This window comes from Dipodomys merriami, unplaced genomic scaffold (genome assembly GCF_024711535.1).
Source record: "Dipodomys merriami isolate MVZ:Mamm:240054 unplaced genomic scaffold, mDipMer1.0.p SCAF_49, whole genome shotgun sequence".
Lineage (NCBI taxonomy): Eukaryota > Metazoa > Chordata > Mammalia > Rodentia > Heteromyidae > Dipodomys > Dipodomys merriami.
In genome coordinates, this window is record NW_027206057.1 from 2,908,386 (window position 1) to 2,930,047 (window position 21,662).

Consider the following 21,662-nt stretch of genomic DNA (forward strand, 5'->3'; position numbering starts at 1 on the left):
AGTAATAGTTATGTTTTAAGTATTTTCTAGAACTTTAGAACTTGCCAATATCTAATTTCTTATAAATATATTTCCATGTTACTATTTGAAGAATAGTAAAAATGATACATTAAAGACCACACATGACTTGTTTTCCACTTTTAGGAGTTGGAAGGGTCTTTTTCTTTTGCTTACCAACTATTTTTATTTTTCCCATCCTCTTTGGTTTCTTCTTTTTTTTTACTTTATTTTTTTATTTTTCTTTTTTATTGTGAAAATACTGTACAGAGGGGTTACAGTTACATGGGTAACATAATGAGTACATTTCTTATCAAGAATTGGAGGATGGGATGGGAAGGGGAAACAATGGAAGGGTCTTTGAAGAAAACTTCCCCTAGAAGTTTGGACAATTCACTACAGAAATAAATTTTAACATTGACAAACTTCATTTTCCATTGGCCCTTCCATTCTGTTATTTTTTGATATTCTATTCTATATTTTCATACATATTTTACAGTTTCCAATTTTATTTCCTCAATGTTGATATCTCATTATTTTGTGTGTGTGTGTGTGTGTGTGTGTGTGTGTGTGTGTGTGTGTGTGTGTGTGTGTGTGTGTGTAATTACTCTGGCTAGGACTTCGGGTATTGCGTTGAATGAAAGTGAAAGTGGGAATCCTTGTCTTATTCTAAACCTGAGAGAGAAAGCTTTTGATTTTTTTCCATTTATTGTTATGTTAGCTCTTAGCTCATTTTTATGACCTTTATTTTCTTTTTCTTAAAAGTAATTTTATTGTAAAGGTGATATATAGAGAGGCTACAATATATTGCCTTTTAAACAGTTTTTTTTCCTTCCTCCAGTCTCCCCTACCCACTAAGTTGTATAGTTTCTAATATAGTGTCTAGTAAATATCACTGTTGAATTGTTCACCCTTTGCCTCATCATAGTTTTGCTTCTCTTTCCCCTCCCCCAAACAGATAGACATATACAACATAAAGGGTATTGAAATCAAATACAGCAACAAAAGGGAATAAACCAAACAACAATGGAACCCCCCCACAAACAAAAATATTGTTTCCATTTCTTGGCATTCATTTTGAGAAGTATAATTTCATATGATCAGTTATTGAACCCTTGCGATTCTCCTCTATAAATATTCTCCTTTTGACCTTTATTTTCTAGGGCAAGGTGTTTATATAGCTAACTTGTTCAACATTTTTATCATGAAGGAATGTTAAATTTTATCAGATGCCCTATGTGTATCCATTCAGATATTATATACATTTTGTCTTTTATTCTCATAATTGTTATATTTACTGATTTCTGTACAATGAACCATTCTTCACCCTTTGGATGAATTTCAGTTGATTATGACAAATAATTCTGTCATTTTCAAAACATGAATGCAACTAGAGATTGTTATGTTAAGTGGGAAAAAAGCCAGGTACAGAAAACCAAGCACTGTATGATCTTACATTTGGAATACAAAACTGGTTATCTTATAGAAGTTAGGAGTAGAATTGTATACAGTAGGGTGACTCTAGATAACAGTTTCCCTTATTTGCAATAACTAGTATATGTCTGAGTCAAGCAGAAAAGGTCAGATAAGTTGATGTTAGGGGAATGAACCCCAAGATAAGTATTCAAGTTTTTTTTCTTTCATGCAATTGTTTCTAACATATTTATAAGATGATTTCTACATTGCTTTGTATGTCTCTCCCCACAGTATAACCCCTGCTTTCACTGTATTTGATGTTGGTATAATTTGCGGAGGGGAAGGGCAATAACAAATCGTTTAACTAGGGATACAGGTGGACCCATTGCAACAATGAGATGTACAAGTCATTATGTCCAAAAACGAACTTTACAATTTTGGTGGTGGGGGGGAGGATCAGGTGGGGGGAAGTGGGGAGAGTATGGGAAGGAAGGGGAAGGGGAAACAAAGAGGAGGCAACAATGCTTGATAAGAAATGTACTCCATATCTTGCCCATGTAATTGTAACTCCTCTGTATGGTATTCTCACAATAAAAAAATAAAATAAAATAAAAAATATAAAAACATTAAAAAATAAATAAATAAAATAATATTAACCATAAAAATATGTTAGTCTTTATTCCAAAAACCTGGAAGGGAGTAGTTTGGCTCTTTCAACAATAAAGAAATAATAAATATTTGACTAGATATGTTAATCATTACATAAATATACATGTATCAAAATATCACATGGTACCGCATATGTATGTACAATGTGTATGTATAAGTGTCAGTTGAGAATGAATTCATTTTAATAGAAGAAAAGTAGCCTTTCCTTTAAAAGGTTCAGAACAAGAACATGTTTTTTAATCACCTCTGGAGTTTTTCTTAGGAGTGTGAGTCACGCTGGCCGTCTGCCATTCTTTTCACATAGTGGTAGTTAATAACAACAGGCTATATGTTTTGGCCAACGGTTCCATTTTTCACCCTTGAGTTCTTTTAGAATTCTTGGGTAGAAGCCAACAAGTATTGGTGATTTTTATTTACATTTGCTTTGTCAGGTAGGTATAGGAAAATCCTTGTGTTTTCTACTGTTTGCTCTAATACCTTTGGCCTTTCTGCTTTAAAGAAATGTGGAAGTGAGATTCTGTCTAAAGACTTCTTTGGTAAAGACTGAAGCAAATAATTCATCGATTCTCCCCACCATCACCTTTTCATCTCTGAGTAACCTTTGCAGTTTCTAGCTGGCTTCCTGACTTTGTTATACTTAAAAAGGCCTGCATTTTTTTGCTATGGAGTCCCTTGTCAGGTACTTATATTGATTTCTTCATGGACCATTTGTTTTTAGTTTGCCCCTGACCTGCTCTAAATTCCTTTTCTTTGAGAGTAGCAAGTTTCACATTTAAAAATATTTGTATGGCCCCTTGATTTTATCAGTTGGTATCCTCTCAAACTTGCTAGCATTTCTTTAAAGTAGAAAAGCCACACACCTGGCTAGTGGTCTGCCACTTACATTGCTATTCTTTCATTTAACTGATGTAACAGTGAGGAAAGATAATTGAGAATTATTTTTGGAATTTAGGAGGAGCAAATTTATAATGAATATTTTTGTCACTTATGAATGTACTTTATGACATGGAAAATATCACAAATAATTTAAAACTTGAAATTATATATTGGTTGTTGGGTGCTATCAAACAGCCATACCAATAGAAATAACATGTGTGCTATATACCAAATTTAAAATATCCTGTAGCATGTCAAATAATCGCTATCCCATTGGACCCTTCTTGTAAAGGGTTATCTATGCTCTTTAGGAAGTATCATTTATTCATTGATGGCTCTAGAAATCATTCAGAATTTTACTTACACCTGTGCTAGCACATCAGAATAGCAAACTTCAAGGGAGGCATTTGACCTGACAAGAAGAGAGTTGATGAATATATTTAACTGTATTACTCTAATATACTTGGTATATCTCTTCTAATTAAAATAAGATTATCTTACAATTTATGAAATGAAGAGCTGGCATAATAGAGTCTGAATGTGATGAAAATGTTTTCATTAAGTGCACAGATACCCTGCAAGGCATGGCATTTTATCTCAAGTCTCTAATAACATTAATATACCCTTTTAATCTCTGAAGCATTTAAGACTTAATAGGAACTCCTTACAGAATGTCAGAATTATAAGACTTATGAGGTTACTTGAACTTGAAAGTGCACATAGTCCTCCATGAGTTTGGGTTAAGTATAAAAATTCTTCATTGGCTGAATGTAGAATGTTTGGTTTACTCCTGATCAAGATTCAAAGAACATGCATGTTAGGGTGGGTTCGAAGGAGTGAAAAGTAGGATTAATGGTGTTTGTCAGAAATAGTGATAGCTTTGGTGATAGCATGAAACTTGGCTGCTGTTCTTGCTGGGAGCTGTGTGTATGTAAGTTGGAAACTCATTGTATGTAATTCAGGAATTTATATAGCAACTTATGGGAAAACTGTAGTTACTAATTCACTCCCTTCTTTTACATCATATTGTACATCCAGGTATATTTATTTGATGCTTTCTTCTAGTAGACGAGCTATATATATATATGCCATAAATATTATTTTGTTATCTGTAGTGCTGCAGGTTTCATTTTCAATTCAAGTTACACGAAGTAATATCTGGGTTTTCAATAGAGTATTTTTATCCAATTTTCACACTTGATTTTGAGTGGATAGAGAAATATTCTCCTGAGAGGAGAAGTGAATTTAATTCATCCTTTACTAATAGTAAATATCCACCTTGGGTGGCTTGAAGTTTACTTCCCCTTGTCTTACTTTCAGAGCTATTCTGATGAAATAGCTGAGCTTTCTTTAGGAAAAACCTTGCCACATTAATCCAAAAGACCAGTATGGTAATATATCTTGCTATCATGCTAAGAAAACTACATTCTTTACAGTTGTCTTAGGTCACATGTTTTCTTCCTAGACATTATGCTATCATTGATGTATAGTGTTTTGTCCTGTAACTTTGGGTCTATAAAAGATATTTAGTGAACAGTCTGTAGTCCCTTGAGAACCTCTACTCTGCTAAATCCAATAAGACTTTTCAAAGAAAATAAATGAGAGTCTTGAGATAAAGACACTAACATCTAATTGCATTAACTGAGATAAGAAGATAGGAGCAGAAAGTTGAATGAAATATACTGGAAGAGCCACTTACACAGTGGGACTCCAGCTTTAGTGGATAAACATAGAAATAGCTATGGGAGTTTAACACCATCCTTAGAGAATTTCATTCAGTACTTCTTGGTAGAGGCAAATGAACTTATTTTTTATACCAATGCTCTGGATAATTGTGAAGTCAGTATCACAGAGACCATACTTTGGAAAATACAGTCAAGATTAGCAGAACCACCACAAAGCTCTTATTCTGATTCCTGGTCTCTTAACAACTAATCAGTGGAGTGAGTTTTGGTGTTTGCCTTGTCTTTCCAACAACCTTGCATCTTGACTTTCTGACTATATGACTTCTCACCTGTTGTTTTGTTTCTGGTGGATGGAGAACTCACATTTATTCCAGTTTACTATGTTCTCAATGTGAAGTGCTTTGTCCCAAATCTTGGTCCTGAACACATTGGAGTCTTGTCTCTGGGTTGTAGGGTCCCTTTGGCCAGAAACCCTAGTCAATTTAAGCTACATTGTTATTAACAGCTCTTCTTTAGCATTTTTTGTCACTCTCCACTGAAACTTACACAGATAATAAAAACCCCTCCACCTTCTGGTATTCTTGGGTAACAGGTTAGTTGCATCAACTTGAGCTTATTAATTAAAATTTTAAAATAATCCTAGTATTTTTACCTATGAAAGAACAAAGATGTTATGTGTAATGATCTCAATATCTCATAGGAACATCTCTGCTGAGAATGTAATGATGGCTAAATTGTGTCTGACACATAGCAAAGGCAAAAGGACTGCATATCTTAAGGGGAAGTTGTTTGATAACATCATTCTAATGGCAACCAAATCTGTTGTTAACAATAAAAGGATTATTGACTAGTTTTCCAAACATTCTGAATAGTATCTGTTTCTTTAAACAAAATACTTTTTACCCTTCATTTAACAAGCATTTAGAACACCTTTCCTTGGTGATTGCTATACTGGTTCCTTGCTTTACTGTGAAGATGTTCTGAGAGCCAGCCTGATCTTATGCCTTATACTGGTGCTCACAAGTATGCTCACATTTTTCCCTCCTGGAGATTTTTTCCTGGCTTGAACTTTTGCTTGACTTACATTTCTATTCATTACAAGCTTCCAGGTCAGAGATAATTCCCTTTGGGGTCAAGATGGCTTGGTGATGAGATTGAGTTCACAAGACTCAGGAGGGTTTTGTGTTTATTTAGTCAGGAACTGACTGGTTTTAATCCTAGCCTGACTTCAATTTTTTTACAAGAATTTTGCATGGCAATGGTCAGACATGAATTTTATCAGAATTATGTGGGAGTGTTTATAAATATTTTATTTCCCAAGTCTATCCTACATGAACTAAATCTGAATTAATGGAACTAGGGTATAGAACTTTAATCAAAACACACTTTTAAAAAATCAAACATACTTTTTATCAAAACACCACCAAGAACTGGTAGCTCACGTCTGTAATCCTAAGGACTCAGGAGGCTGAAATCTGAGAATCCTGGTTTGAAGCCAGCCCAAGCAGGAAAGTCTCTGAGACTCTTGTCTCTAATTAGCTACCAGAAAACTGGACATGGCACTGTGGTTCAAAGTGGGAGAGCATTAACTTTGAGCAGAAAAGCTTAAGGACACTGCCCAAGCCCAGAGTTCAAGCCCCACAGTGGATAAAACAACAGCAGCAACAATAACAAAATTAAAAAAAACCCACCTTACTATGATTTCAGGTGAATAAAAAATTGAGATCCATTATTCCAGGTACCAAATGTCATTGTTTTATCTTATTTATTTATTTATCTATTTGATGTGCTGGGGAATGAACCCATGGCTTTGTGCATAGGTAAGTACTAGGTAAGCATTCCAACACTGCGCTATACCGTAGCCATCTTTATTTTATAATTTAAAAGACCTATGAGATTTTTAAAAAAATCAAATGTGAAACAAAGGACAAGATCGTTGCATATTCTTTTAGTATAATTTCACGATACTATTGAACCCATTTACACAAATGTCACCTTCCCATTTGTGTATCTAATGACTGCGTTGAACAAAAGCCAGTCAGTCCCCATTGGCCTATGTAGGGTGTTGTAACTTCTTATCAGGCAGGAAGTCACCCAGTGAACAAAACCTCATAGCAGAAAAATGAGACTCTATATTTATTTTTAATTATATTTTTATTACTCTTTAAGTAGTTATTTATTAATACAATGCATCTGGCCAATCACAACTCATTTAAAGAAAAAAAATACATTCTCTGTAATGTCTGAAGCCATCTCCAAGTAACTTCTGGTTCCCCAAACAAACTGCAACTGTGGTATCAGCTGTGTAATAGATTTAAAAGCCTAGCTCAACTTTTTAAGTCCACAAGTAATCATCATAATAAAAGGTCAAAATGATAACTGTCATAAATCATGCACAGAGGTTAATTTTATGAGGTTTTAAAATACTTTGTACACCTTATACCTGGAATGAAGAACATTTTGTTGGATTATTGGAGCTTCATATAATACTTTTGACCATGTGAGATGAGCTGGTAGGAAGTTACGACCCAATAGTCAGGATAAATGAGAGTCAAAAGAATGGAGGCAGGGAGCCCTTGGGAAGCACAGTGACATGCTGGGTAGCAGCCTTTCTCTTCTCTTTGCAAACTGTAGGTCTATGTATTTCTCACTAGGTAATACTTCCAGTCCCCACCCCCACCCCTGCCCCAGTTGATTGTTCAAGGAATAGGTAGCTGACTTCAGCTCCACCAGTTAAGATCTCCCTCTCAACAACATGGAATTTGGGACTAAGAAAGCTGCTGAAGGAGACTTTCATTAATTCCTGCTGTTGCTGCTGACTCTCACCACGGGCCTTCCTGTTTTTTTCTTTTTCTTTTTCCTGAAACCTCTCCTTGAATGTTTGATATTGAAGATACTTGATTTTACACAATTGGCCTAGTTTAATGATGTTTATGAGGTTGTGAAGTAACATACAACTGATGCAGCAATCAGGAATCTGAAGGGTAATGTTGAGTAGCTGCAGCACTGACCACTGTGTCATGCTGGTGAATGTCTAGCAAATCAGTTAAGACATGTGTGCTATCATGTGAGTGGTGCTTCATTTCTACACTCCAATTTTCCTAGGAGATTTACAGAACCCAGAACCCATCAAGAGAAGTCATCCTTAAAATTCTTTTTTTTTGGAACATATCTCAAGTCAAATTTGTGTTACCAATGATCGCCTAACCTATTAGCATAAAACTTATAAACTGAAAACAACAAATACTTACTAATTCATGAATTTCACTTAGATTTTAAGAATCTGGTAGTGACTTTATCTGGCAGGTTCTGGTACAAAATATCTCACAAGTGGCTGTCAAAAGGTTGGCTAGGACTGTAATCATCTAAAGGGCCAATGGGGAAACAGTTTTCTTCCATGTTTACTAGTGTGGCTGTTGGGTGGCTTCATAACTCTGCTGTACGGACTCTTCCATAGAATTGCTTTGTGACATGCCTGCTAGCTGTTTGCAAAGAAAGTGGTGCATGAATGTGTGTGTGTGAGAGAGAGGGAAAGAGCAAACACTTAAGTCTGAAGCTGTGTTTTTTTAACCTTACCTTGGAAGTGACACTCTATCACTACTCTCATATATTATTCATTAGAAATCAATGCACAGAGTCAATACTCAAGGGTGTGTGTGTGTGTGTGTGTGTGTGTGTGTGTGTGTGTGTGTGTGTGTATGTGTGTATGTGTATAAATAATGATAAGTGGGAAGCATATAGCCATTTGAGTCTGTTTGAGGCTGCCTACCATTACCTTAGATTTATTTTCTTTTTGTCATTTGTAAAACTTGAATTGTTTCATATAAATCTACTAGTTAAATCTTTCCTTGTTGGAACTAATTGTGATTGTTTAAGAAGTAGCTTGGGTTTTACAATTATATGGTCGAGAGACAGAGTAACAAAATACATTTTATGAAGTTCAGATTGATCACTTGGAAACACTGGATAGTAATTCAGAGTTAGAGAAAATAGGTTTAGATTATGGCAGTTGTGTTTATTACAGACATGACTTGGGCAAGCCTAAGCTGATTTCGTGTCAAAGTTTCCTCCTCATCTAATGGATACCCACCTGGTGCTGTACATGATATATCCAAGGCTGGATGACTAAATAATAAATAATAGTATAATAATATAGTATAACGATAATACAATAATAAATAATGAAGGGGTTGTTTGCAAAAATGTGGTCAAGGTTAAGGGAAGAACAAGAGAGAATTATACAGCACTGTAACCACTCATAGGACTAAAGAGTACTGATAATCAGCTACTGGTTAGGGTTTTCCTAGAATGACACAGACAGCTTCCTAGGACTGGGTAGAGACTCACGTCTTGACTTTATTTTTCTCCTTCCCACCAACCTACTTGAAGTAAATGGCTTTATAGGTGAAAGCCAGCCAGACACCAGGGAGCCAGAAGATTCAGCCCAATGTGGTCAACTTCCCAGAGTACATAGAAGGTTAGGGAGCAGGGTGAGCACAGAGTAGATGGGGAGAGACTCTGAGGGCAAGTGGAAATCATTCAGCATAGTTTGTGAAGAGCTTACTACCAGTTATGTCAAAGAGTAAGTGCTCAATTAATGTTAGCTATTACTATAATTATTATTGCCTGCTAATGAGATCTATGAATGTTGATGAGCTGGATGAGATTATATGAGACTCCAGAGAAACTTCTGTTTTCTACCTATAGAGCTTGGTCTGAATGTCTCTACATTAGGAAATTCAGGCAGAGTGGAGTTTATTGAATTGCCTAGCATCATTTACCTCGGTCAAGCTAAGAGAAAAAACTCATTCAATACAATACTCTATCCACTGACCCATTAATAGCAGTTCTCTTCAGTTTCTGATATTTTGGAAATGGTAGAAAGCTTCCCACACTATGTCTTCTAGAAACTCCTGAGAGAAGTCATTGGCTTCACCTTTGAGAGTCAGTCTTGCTAGGCAGGGCACATTGCTGCTGTCCAACTTTCCTCCCACCCAGCTGCCTGCCTCTCTGAGTTCAAATAACCATGAAAGGTGCCACTCCCACATAATTCAGTACAGAGCATTCTAGGGTTTTGAAGCATTGGGTCAGTGACCAGCAACAGATGGAGAAACTGTGTGCTACTGAATAGAGACTGAAAGGAGAGGTGTACAACAAGACAAGTGGCCAAATGGGTAGTCTCAGAGATGGAGGTCCACAAAGCCAGGAGATAGCTCTTGGTGCCAGAATAAAAGATTCTTAGGAAGTAGAAATTTACATTTCCACAATTCTCCTCCTGTCCCTCTTCTCTACAACCTATCTCCAAATGCACATTTCATGTATCTATTTTTCAGAGGTAGTAGTATGCCATCCCTGCCTCCCAAGTCTGTATTTCCCTCCCTCCAAGGTTAAACTTCAACAGCTCTAATTGTGCCTTTCAGGAAGAAATCAACATGGCACAGATGGTATTTTAAACATATTTGTTTCTGTGTCATCTGTTCTGAACATAAATATCAATTCAGTAACTTCACTGTTGTAAGTGATAAGTTGAAACATCATCGGTTGTTTTTTAGTGAAATGACAGTAACAAAATGAAAAATCACCATTAAAAAGGCTATATTTGCATATTTTTATGCTGTCAAAGAACATGGCATTAATGTAGCATAAGGAGAATTCTTAAATAGAAACATTACAGTTTTCAGAATCTAAGAAAGATTTAAAAATGCTGAAATTTCATTTATAAAAGGAAATGGGGAATAGTTATTTCACTGGCAGAATAATAAAAGCACTTTCTAGTGACATTTTTAAATAGCATATTAATTCAACATTGTAATTTTGTCATGTAATTCCATTTACATAAACACCAAATGCATTCTAAATGCTTGGTATTATCATAATGATGAGAAATTAAATTAATAATGATAGGAAAGTTAAAATCTGACATAACCTTCTTGAATTTTTGTATTTATGTTTAGTGAACTTTCTTGCTAAACTTCATTTGTTGTTTTAATTTTTCAAGCAGCTGAGTAATACTTCAATTTTGAGAGGGTTTCACTTTTGGAAGTTACTTTCAAAAGGCATTTATGATCATTTGAACCAACCATGTATCATGTTGGTCAAGGACACATAAACACTCACACTCACACATTCATAATGTCAGTAACACTACATTTCTGTATTTTATTGAAATGGATGAAATAATAGCTACCATTTTATTCCCTACATGAATAGGAAAAGGTATCTTTCAATCTAAGTTATAACATATGAACATTTTACAAAATCAAGACAGCTATATCTGTAAAATTCAGGAGAAAAGGATTTCTGTTCCCACCCTAAAAAAAAACTGTGAAAACACTATAAAAGGTTTTGGTAAAGGGATTCCTTGGGGAGCATTCTTCATTTCTTTTCTTGTCTTTTAAGTGTACATCAGAATGGTCAGCAAATCTGATCCTGCTGATCGTAGGACCTGTAATGAGACATGGGGCAGCAGGAAGTCTTGCTTTCAAAAGTTATGAACTATTTAGGGCTTCATAAACTCAGAGTCAAATCTAGAGTTTGTCTGATGTAAAAGTACCTATGGTAATTCAGAGTGGGCAATCCTCTCAGGAATTGCAAGCATGACCCCTAAACACATAGCAATATGCTTTGGTCTTATGACTTTCACAGCTTGGCAAGCACTTGTCATTAATACCAAATCCTTAGATCTCTTTTGTTTCCTGAAACATAATATCTTAAAAACTCACTAGGACCTGCAACTGATTCTGAAACACAGCATAAAACAAGGGATTCTATTTCACTGAGGATTCTTTTCTGTCAGAACACTTTGCTGCCACACTGTCAGTATGGCAGAAGCCTTGGCAACAAGAGCTGAGGCCATCTCAGTGCCCAGACAGACTTCTGAAAGGGCACACCAAACAGTCACATCTCAAGAATGGTACCAGGAAAGATTAAAATTAAGGGGATGCTAAATTGTAGATTTCCTCAATCTTCTAGAAATGATTTTCTCCTACTATTTTTGTTCAACTGGAAAACCATAGCGCTATTACACAATGACAAAAGGCCCCAATGACCAGGAAACATTATTCATAACTTGCTTGGCTTCATAGGTCTACTTTCAATTTGTTTTTATAGCAAGTCTCTATTCGGAAATTAAAGGTACACCGCTGTCATTTCTCTCGGGTTCACATGCACTCAGTGTGGGAATCCTTGCAGTTGGTAAATCCCTTTATAGTCAGCTAAGGCTGTCCTTGCATTGGATTTGTTGTTCCTAATATAGTTCTGTCCCCATAGCCTCTTTCTTGGAATGGTTCATTGGACCCAGGATAGATCTGAATGGACCCAGTTCAGATAACAAACACAACACAATTAAATATCCCTGGAACTTTGGTTTACCTTACTTATACAAAGGACAGGAAGAGTAATCGAATTTTAATAATAAATGTGCAAACGTGTAACAGTAGTATATGCAATTAAAAATGGGTTAATCTCCTATGGTCTCTTAATAGATTTTTTTATTTCCTCTAGTACAATTTGGGCTTGACAGATTTAAGGTTTTTGCCTACTAATCATTTTTTTATTACCCATTATCCAAGCATGTTCTTTTCAAATAAAAACGTGAAACAGGCAGTGTTGGCATCATAGGTTCTTAAAACTAGGTCATTATAATTTTTTTGTTTCCTATTTTCCCCTCCCAACTCTTTCATACAAAATCAAGAACCTGGCAGGTGAAGTGTAAAGTACTCTCTGAACTTAAGAGAGCCTTGTGCTTATCTTTGCTATGGTTTTTTTTTGTAATTTGTTTATTTGTTTTATGCATCTGTTTCATTTATTGCTGACTTCATGGAAATTAAGGTTCATTTTATACTTTATACTTTAGTGACTTTGAAAGTCGTGATCTTAGGTAACTAACATTTTTCTTTTTTAAACTGTATCCCTTCCTATGAGTGTCTGATGATAGAACCAGTGCCCTTAATCTAAGCAAATGAAATAGGACTAGATTGATTTATGTTTCAGTGTATCCTGCATCTCAGTTCACCTTTTGGTCATTCTGCTCTGACTCTTGAAGAGCTTTCCTTTCTTTTTAAGGTTACAAATGCATAATATGAATAAGAAATTAAAAAATAAGAATATAAAGACGAACATATTTCCATCTTTACTATTCAAAAGGTATGTGTATAAAATCTGAAGATGCCAATTACTTAACAAGCACTCCTTTTCCTAAGTGAGATTCATAAAATTCTTTTTTAGGGCAATGAAGGTGGTCACCAATTTATTGTCTCCTTATGTTGCTTTGTAATAGACACTAGAAGGACAGAATGAGAGACAAGGGAAAGAGGACAGGTTTTGTAAATGGATTTTCGAGTTCAAGTGCCTTTCAGAGCCAACTAATCATTTTTAATCTGACAGCTCCTAATTAAATTGATTGTGAGATAAAATGGACCTAACAAGTGTCAGACTCATATAAGTTAAAAAGCTTGGTGGGTGGCAAAAGGCATTTGATGCTCCTGAACCTTCATGAAAGTGAATGTCCTTGAAAGCTCTCATACCAATGAGTTAAATATCCCAGCTGGGGGACTGCTGTCATGTTGTAATCACTATAATTTATAGCATACCAGCTCCATACTACCCTTGGTCCCACTAGGGTGCTGCCTGGAAACTAGTATGCCTTATACCAGATTAGAATACAGAAAGAGGAAAGCCCCCCCAAAAAAGATTCTAAACTTCTTTTAGGAGCCTCTACAATCAGTTTACATTTATGAGCTTCTTTGTAGAGACTACAAATTCCAAAATGAATGTCTCATTTAACTCTGATTTATGCCATAAAAGCATAGTTAAGATCTTGACCTGTATAGAAGAATTACTTGGAAAGAAGAAACTTGGAAGACACTCAGATCTGACTTTAGTCTCATTCATTCATTCATTCATTCATCCCTCAAATATTATTTGAAAACCCACAGGTTGTCAACAACTCTTAATAACTTGGTCAAATGGAGAGGACTAGCTTCTTGAGCTCATGTTGCTTCATGTTCCTTCAGGTGAAGTTAGAAAGAGAAAAACCTAGGTATTAACAAGATAATATTTGATGTTTGTATCATTTATAGTAATCTAAAATTTTCTTGTTCAGCTCTGTCCCTTTGCACTCATACTTGAGGTAGAAAGAACTGCATGGAGAGCAGAGTTCATTAAAATTGGAAAGATGGGGAAGAGGGGAAAAAAGAAATGTTAGAAACAAAAATTTAGCATCATTGAATATTGAAACAAATATTGAGATGTGGCTCCTGGATTTTCTCATGGGTTAATTTCCACAGTAAAATGTCTCAAATAATTAGAGAAATGCCATCATCACCAGAACAAGCATTTATCTGGCCCTCAGGTAAGTTTGAATAAGGTATGATACATACAAAGTCAAATAAAATGTAGTGAAAGCAGTATGATAGAGTGCACCAAAATAGATTTTGGTGTGATCTGGGTTTAATTCTTTGCAATGATTTATCTTAAATCTGTGATATTGGCCAAGCTATTTGCAAGTTTACCTATTATTTTACATTACTTCATCATAAATTGGCTATAATTATAACATGTCTTAGAGTCTCATTGTAAGAAATGATAAAGTGTGTTGAATAATACTTCCTTTATGGAAGATGAGCAGGAAATCCATACCTATGGAGTTGACATTTTTTTTCCAGGGCTGAGGACCGAACCCAGGGCCTTGTGCGCGCTGGGCGGGCGCCCTTCTGCTGGTCTAAACCCCCAGCCCCCGGAGTTGACATTTTTATCCTGTCATAAATTGTAACTTTTTGCACATAATATATCATTACTATCAATAAATTGTAATATTAACTAATGAAATTCTCAGAGATAAGTAAAGACAAAGTTAGTACTTTAAAGATTGTTACAAGCCATTACTCTCAGGACAAATGAAGATAGTACTATCTGAAGTAAAAGGAGGTTTGATTTTGTGTATTCATTATCAAACCTGGCATACTGTTCCTTTGAGTATGGCTGCTATTCAAGCCTTATTCCTGAGGCTTTTTGATATTGTGCAGCAGCAACTCAATGAAAGATCAAAGGATGGAAAGTTCAAGGTTTATTCATGCATTTGAAAGTTAGAATATCTTATAGCATCAGGCACAATGTAAAGCCAAAGTCTTAGGGAGACAGGACAACAGGAAAGTCTTGACTTAAAAGAAACAAAATCAAAGAACCAAAAATCAACAACTTAATCTCTGTAATTTGGCTTCCACTCTCATAGAGAAATTTGTGATGATGAAAAGAAGGAAGTAAAAACAGAGATAACTGTATCCATTACCTCCCAAACTACCAAGTGATTTAGCACAGTCTCTAGATGTTCCAAAGAACCCTGAAAATTTCCCTCACAGATGCCTTCCCAAATTCAGACTTGAATAGTCTCTTTAGTCCATGGTTTGTTGCAGGATAAATGCCAAAGTTTATGAAGCAAAATAATTTTGTATCATATCCTAGGCTTCCATATATTCAATGTAATTCTTTGTTAATTTTTGTTGTTTCTGCTAATGGTTCTTTCATAAAATTGCTTTATAGGCTATAGGTATCCAGCTTAGTAGGACTAGTGTTTAGAAGTGGTTTTAAAGAAATAAACCACACTACAATAAACAGTTGTGCTGGTAGCTTTAGTATGGTCTTGTGTTGTGATCATTTGGGTAAATGCCCAAAAGTGGGATTGCTGGGTCATAGGGGAGCTCTATGTGGAGTCTTTTGAGGACCCTCCATACTACTTTCCAAAGTGATTGAACAAGTTTCCATTCCCACCAACAATGCAGTAGGGTTCCCGTCTGTCCACATCCCCACAGTATAACCCCTGCTTTCATGGTATTTGATGTTAGTATAATTAGTGGAGGGGAAGGGCAAAAACAAACCATTTAAATAGGGATACAGGTGCAACAATGAGATGTACAAGTCGTTATGTCGAAAAATGAACTTTACAACTTTGGGGGGGGGATGGGAAGGGATGGAAAGGGGAAACAAAGGAGGAGGCAACAATGCTTGATAAGAAATGTACTCATTACCTTGCCCATGTAATTGTAACCCCTCTGTAATAAAAAATTTAAAAAAAGAAATAAACCACACTGAGTTAGAAAGGTGATTCTCTATTATGTTTTCAATTTTCTGAAAATAAGATCCATTTGCCTAATTCGAATTTAGAGATTCCTACAGCCATCTGCTCTGGTAGATCTTGTTCTTGCATCCTTTTTCAGAGAAACTTACAGGGTATTTTGTCTTTCTTTTTTTCCTTTCAAAGCCATTTTTTTTGAGTATCCAGCTTTTCTGTATACCGGGTGAAAAGAGGGTTGAGGATGTGGCAAAGTGAAATTGCCATCTTTTGTGGTTAGCCCATGCAAAGAGCATTCGGTCTCCTTGAGGTATTTTTTTGTGCAGCTTTCCCTGAGAAGCATTTTCACGTCCCCACTGAACTGATAACGATGAGACTTCAATCCCTGTAGCCTTCAATCATTTTCTTATTATGCCAGCTCAATGAATTTCTTCACTTCCCATTCTGGCAGCAGGTCTGGCAGAGGTGGAAAAGAAAGAAAAGAAAAGGAAAAACAAAAAAAGAAAACCACCAAAACCCTCAAACCCTTCTTTTCAGTATGGATTCTCACAATTGTCACATTTAACTCCTTGTTAATGTGAAATCTCAAACCTAGTCAGAGAAAAATTGTGTCCATGTTTGTGGCAAATAAAATAAACAGAAAAGTGACAGACGTGAGATGAGAGAAGAGGCAGCTTTTAATCATTTTGTTGTCAAAGCAGCTTTAGAGCGCCCTTTCAAGAAAGCATTTTCTTAGCTGCTTCTAGCAAATTAGCCACACATTCTCTTGTCCTTGTGGATTCCTGATGCACAGGGTTAAACTTCACACTGAATAAAAAACTTCAGACCTCTAGAGCCTTGCTCCAAAGCAACCCAATTTGTAGATTCACATTTCAGAAGAACTGAGTGCCTTTGCTCTAGTAGGTTGACTCTAATGATTCACTTTCCATGTGATCACGCTAGGTAGAAAGGCAACTTCCAACAAGCCCCAGTGCCTGATTATGATTGGACCAGTTATATTTCAGGAGGAGGCTAAATGCTAAGGCACACACTGTTTACAAAGTAAAAGCCCTTTTCCCCTAATCCCTGTGTGACGGTAATTAAGCAGGAGAGTTAATTTTATGTAAATCATGCATTACTGTAATTGGACGCAAGTGCACATTCATGTAGATCTTATTTAAAAGTGAAATATAATGTTATTTTGTGGATGCTGGTACAGCAAAGTATCAGGCCTCTAGGGGAAAGTCAGCAGCATCAGTGCCTGTTTACAAGACTCACTTTTCGGTCTGTGAGCTTAATTACAAATCAGGGGCTGTGCTTGGCGCTGTCCTGTGAAGGATTGAGCCATGTGCCTTCAGAGTGGCTGTATAGGCGCAGCACTGGGGTTTCCTTTCCCATTTCTTTCTTAACCTCCACTTAGGGAGCAGTCATTTTTCTCTTTCTACTCTCCTTTTCAAACGGAAACAATACTTTCCTATGGTTTGCTCCACTTGGCAGTCCTGACCCATATATCCCCAGGCAGACTGCAGATGGATTTGTCTTCTGTAAGCGAGACTCGTCTGCTTCCTTTTTTAGCTTGTCTTTTCTAATGCGACTCAGGGTTGCTTTATGATCCCAGGATTTTGTTTTCCAAGTGCAGCCAGATCTGATACCATCCAGCAGGCTGTATTTGTGAGTGCCACCACTTTTGCACTGACAGGAAACGGAGGCTGGCCTCTGGTGCAGGGCATGTGCTGTTCTTTTATTCTTTATCTGCAGAGCAGATCTTGCGCTTTGGAACAAGATTGCCCTGCAGAATATGAAGAATCTAATCTACATATCTTGAGGTCAAGATCTGTGAGGAAGAAAATATGCATAGGACAAAATGTTTATTTAAACATTCTCCTCCTCACCCAAAGGCCTGAAAAAACTCCTTTTGCAGTTGTGCCCTGGCCTCATTCTGCCCACCTTGCCAAACTAGATCTTTTGTGTGCAAACTCTACAGAGAGTTTGTGTGGCAGGTTAGCCTTTCTAGACCTGGGGCAGAAGGCCTTCTGGGGCCACTCCACCTTTCTGTTCTGCTCACTTGCTGCTAGTCTCTATTTTTGACACCTTGTGCAAATGCTTTGGACTCATTTCTTCTACATGGGCTGTTTGAATAAACAGAATCTCAAATTCTTCTTCCTATAATCACCTATTATCTGCTATCAACACCCCACTTTTCTTCTCAGGGCCTTCAGTTTCTTGCTTAGCCCTTTCTTGCTTACTTTCCTGTGAACAAGAAAGGTCTTTCTTTTCTCACTTTCTCTGCCTATTCCCCTTGTGGTCATTTCCCATGAGAGGCTTTTTATATGCTGGGCTCTTGGCATAGAGGTACTAAATTTGTCTTTTTCTCCACAAGTCAATAAGGAGGTATGGGTTTTCTCTCTTGGTCAGAGCATTCAGTCTTCACCATTGTTCTTACCAAAAAAAACTTCTTAAAATGACATGTGGAAAAGCATGATGATATAATAATAAATAGTAAACTGGTTTTGGTGGACTAGTTTAATACAGTAAAATTCAGGGCCCTTTCAATTAGCCAACTTCATCTCAGGTAAATTGGTTAGCAACTATTTATGTATTCCTTTATTTAAAGAATATATTTTTGTTATTTTTATGTATTTAATTTGATATACATTTGTACATGTATTCATATAAATGATCTAAAGTGATACAAATACCATGGCATTTTTCTTTTAGCATTGATGTGATTATTTTATGTTTTGGTTTATTTATTTATTTATTTATTTATTTATTATTTATTTATTTATTTATTTATTTATTTATTTATTTATTTATTTATTTATTTGGGTCTGGTCGTGGGGCCTGAACTCTGGGCTTAGGGGCTGTCCCTCAGCTCTTCAGCTCAAGGCTAGCGCTCTACTACTTGAGCCACAGCGCCACTTCTGGCTTTTTTCTTTTTGCTTATGTGGTGCTGAGGAATCAAACCTAGGGCCTCAGGTATGCAAGGCAAGTGCTCTACCACTGAGCCACCTTCCCAGCCCCGTTTTGGTTTATTTATATTTGCTAACTTTACTAGATAATCAAGTATCACTGAAATGTTTATTAATTGTCTTGCATAGTATAGTAATGATCTGAGTATAGTATGATCTGATTAATTATTCTCAGTTTTGTGTTCAGGAAATGTGAACTCACACACACACACAAAAGCCCGTTTTCAATGTCTAAGTGCATGGAGGAGAAAGCTAAACTGGATTGCAGCACAAATAGGCTGTAACAAAGGAGGGGTGGATACTGCATCTCTAAAGAAAAAAAGAAGTGATTAGTGTTTTGAGAATGAGAGGAAGCCCAACAAAGACAAGCCATTCACAGAGAGGACAGAGAACTTCTCTAAATACACAAAGAATGGGTTTGATTGAATTGTGCTGAGAGCTGCTTTCCAGAATGACGACTCTGGCTAAGCTTCCCTTGTGGGGAGTGGCTTAGGTGGTTCTGAGATATTTGCCCACAGTGTGTATTTTTTAGGAACAGAGAGCCAGGCCAGCTCCCACCTTTCTTTACTTCTCTCCCACAATACCTGATTTTGGATTTACTAAGTCTGACTTAGGTTCTTGACTTGGATTTTTTTAAAGAAAATATTACTTTTTTTTTTTTTTTTTGTCCATCATGGGGCTTGAACTCTGTGCTTGGGCGCTGTCCCTCAGCTCTTCAGCTCAAGGCAAGTGCTCTACCGCTTGAGCCACAGGGCCACTTCTGGTTTTCGAGTGGTTTATTGGAGATCAGAGTCTTACAGACTTTCTTGCCCTGGCTGGCTTTGACTGTGATCCTCAGATCTCAGCCTCCTGAGTAGCTAGGATTACAGGTGTGAGCCACCAGCACCGGTCTGAAAATATTACTTCTTTTACTTCTTACCCCACGCAAGAGAAATAGTGACAGTTTAAATGTTTGTTTTTAAGTACACTCCAATGTTGGGTTAACGCATTTACTACTACTGAAAATAGACATTAGAAAGGTTTAAGTCCCAGAACATTGGACCCGTAAAGTAGATTTCTGTCCACAGAGAGGCTAAAAGGAGGTCTGAATGTGACTATATGAGTGAATGAACAGCACACCACGTGTACCTCCTGAGTTATCTGTATTCGTAGATTTGTGCATTGGTTATAAAACAATCCCTGTAGTTTATATAATCCTCCATTCTTTCTTTATCCTTTATATTAGCTTCCTGTGGTTGTTCATGTAAAGATATAAATTAATTCAATAAATGAGCTTTCCTTACTGATATTCAGGTGATTAATTATATAGGTAAAATGCTTACTGTGTGAGGAAAAGTAGTTGGGTCAGGTACTGCAAGACTACAACTGCAAAGTAAAACAGCATCTGTTGGGTAAACACCAGCAGAATCTAATAGGACTTTGAGATAAGCTCTGTCATATTTCAGGACTCGGCTTCTCCTCGAGGATCTATTTGAGTAAAAAATTTGGTCCTGTGTGATAACAACTCACTCAGCCTGCATCTGGGACACAAGAAGTGTTCAGTGGCATGCGGTTAGTCAGGATAAACCTATTTTAAAATAAAGAATGGCCCCCCATTTGTTCAGCCCAAATACCAGCAGATGCCTTTGGAAAAATAATACAAGAGGCACTGTACTTTTTAACTCTATACTGTTTTATGTTTCTAGAACCAAAACCAGCTTTCTTATCTCCATAGACATAGAAATGCTCCTCTGAGTGAGCTTGATTACTGAGCTCCTTTTTATTCTGACCATGCAATTCCCAATTTGCATCATTTAGCTGATGAATTATAACTTCATATTACTATTTACATTACAGTCAATATTTGCCATATCCCTATAAAGTATTTCCAGAATTGAAAATTTACTTGGTACATGTCAGTGGCTTAGACCTGAACCTTATCTTTCTTATTTCTCGTACTAGCCATTTTGGGTATTTTTTTAAATCTCCTTTTCAAATATGAGTCCTAAAGAACTTAGACAAATTGCCTAAGGTTAAGTAATTAGTAAAGCCGAGCTTAAGCTGGAGCTTAAGCTGGAACTCACATCTGCCTTGTTTCAAAGGCCACGGTTTAAATATTGTACTCACTTTAGAGCTGTCCAAGTCCCACTAATCACAATGATACCCCAAAAGACATCATTTAAAACTTTTCAGTTTGTATATTGATGATAAATCCTCTCCTCTTATCCCTTCATGTTCACTCTGCTGCAGTGTGAGTTTCAGAGCAGAGAATGTTTCTGAACTTACTGTGACATCATAACTTAGAATTGGGCCTAGCATGCCATAGGCATCTAATAAATGTTAATTGCATAAATGAAAAAAAATATTTGGCATTCATTTTCTGATTTCTCATTGCTTGTAGGCTAAGGGCAAGACAGACTCGCATGGACAATTATGGTTCAACATGGAAAGTCCCAAAACAGAATCAGGAGCAATGCTAGGGGAGTCACAGAGGCTTTTCTCGATAAGATGCTATTTGCTCTGTGTGCTCTGAAGGGCAGGAAGAGAGCATGATGTGTGCAAAAAGTCTTAGGAACAAGATGTCAGATTGTGTGTGGAGAATGCATAAGATACTGTCTCTCACTGCAAAGAGGTATACCTAACCAGCCTTTGGGCATCCTCCTTCAGGATGCCCATGCACTACAAACTGACCAGCATCATAGCCTTGGTTACTTTCTTCAGTACATTTTATTTACCTCTTATCTTCCTCATGATGTAAGAAAGCAGGATGTTTTGACAGGGAGTTCCTTTCTGGCAGATACTCTCTCTTTTCCATTGTTTTTATCTCATAGCCTAGCAGAGTTTGTAATTGTTGACCTAGAGTCAGTGTATAATGTATTAAAATATATAATAAACAAAGGAGTAAATGGCATGGTTTACTAGCAGTTTATTTTTTTCAAAAAAAGCTTTGAATTTTTGTTTAGGTTAGGCAACAAAAATATTTTGGTTTTAGATAGCAAATAGTAGCGTTTGGGGGAAAAT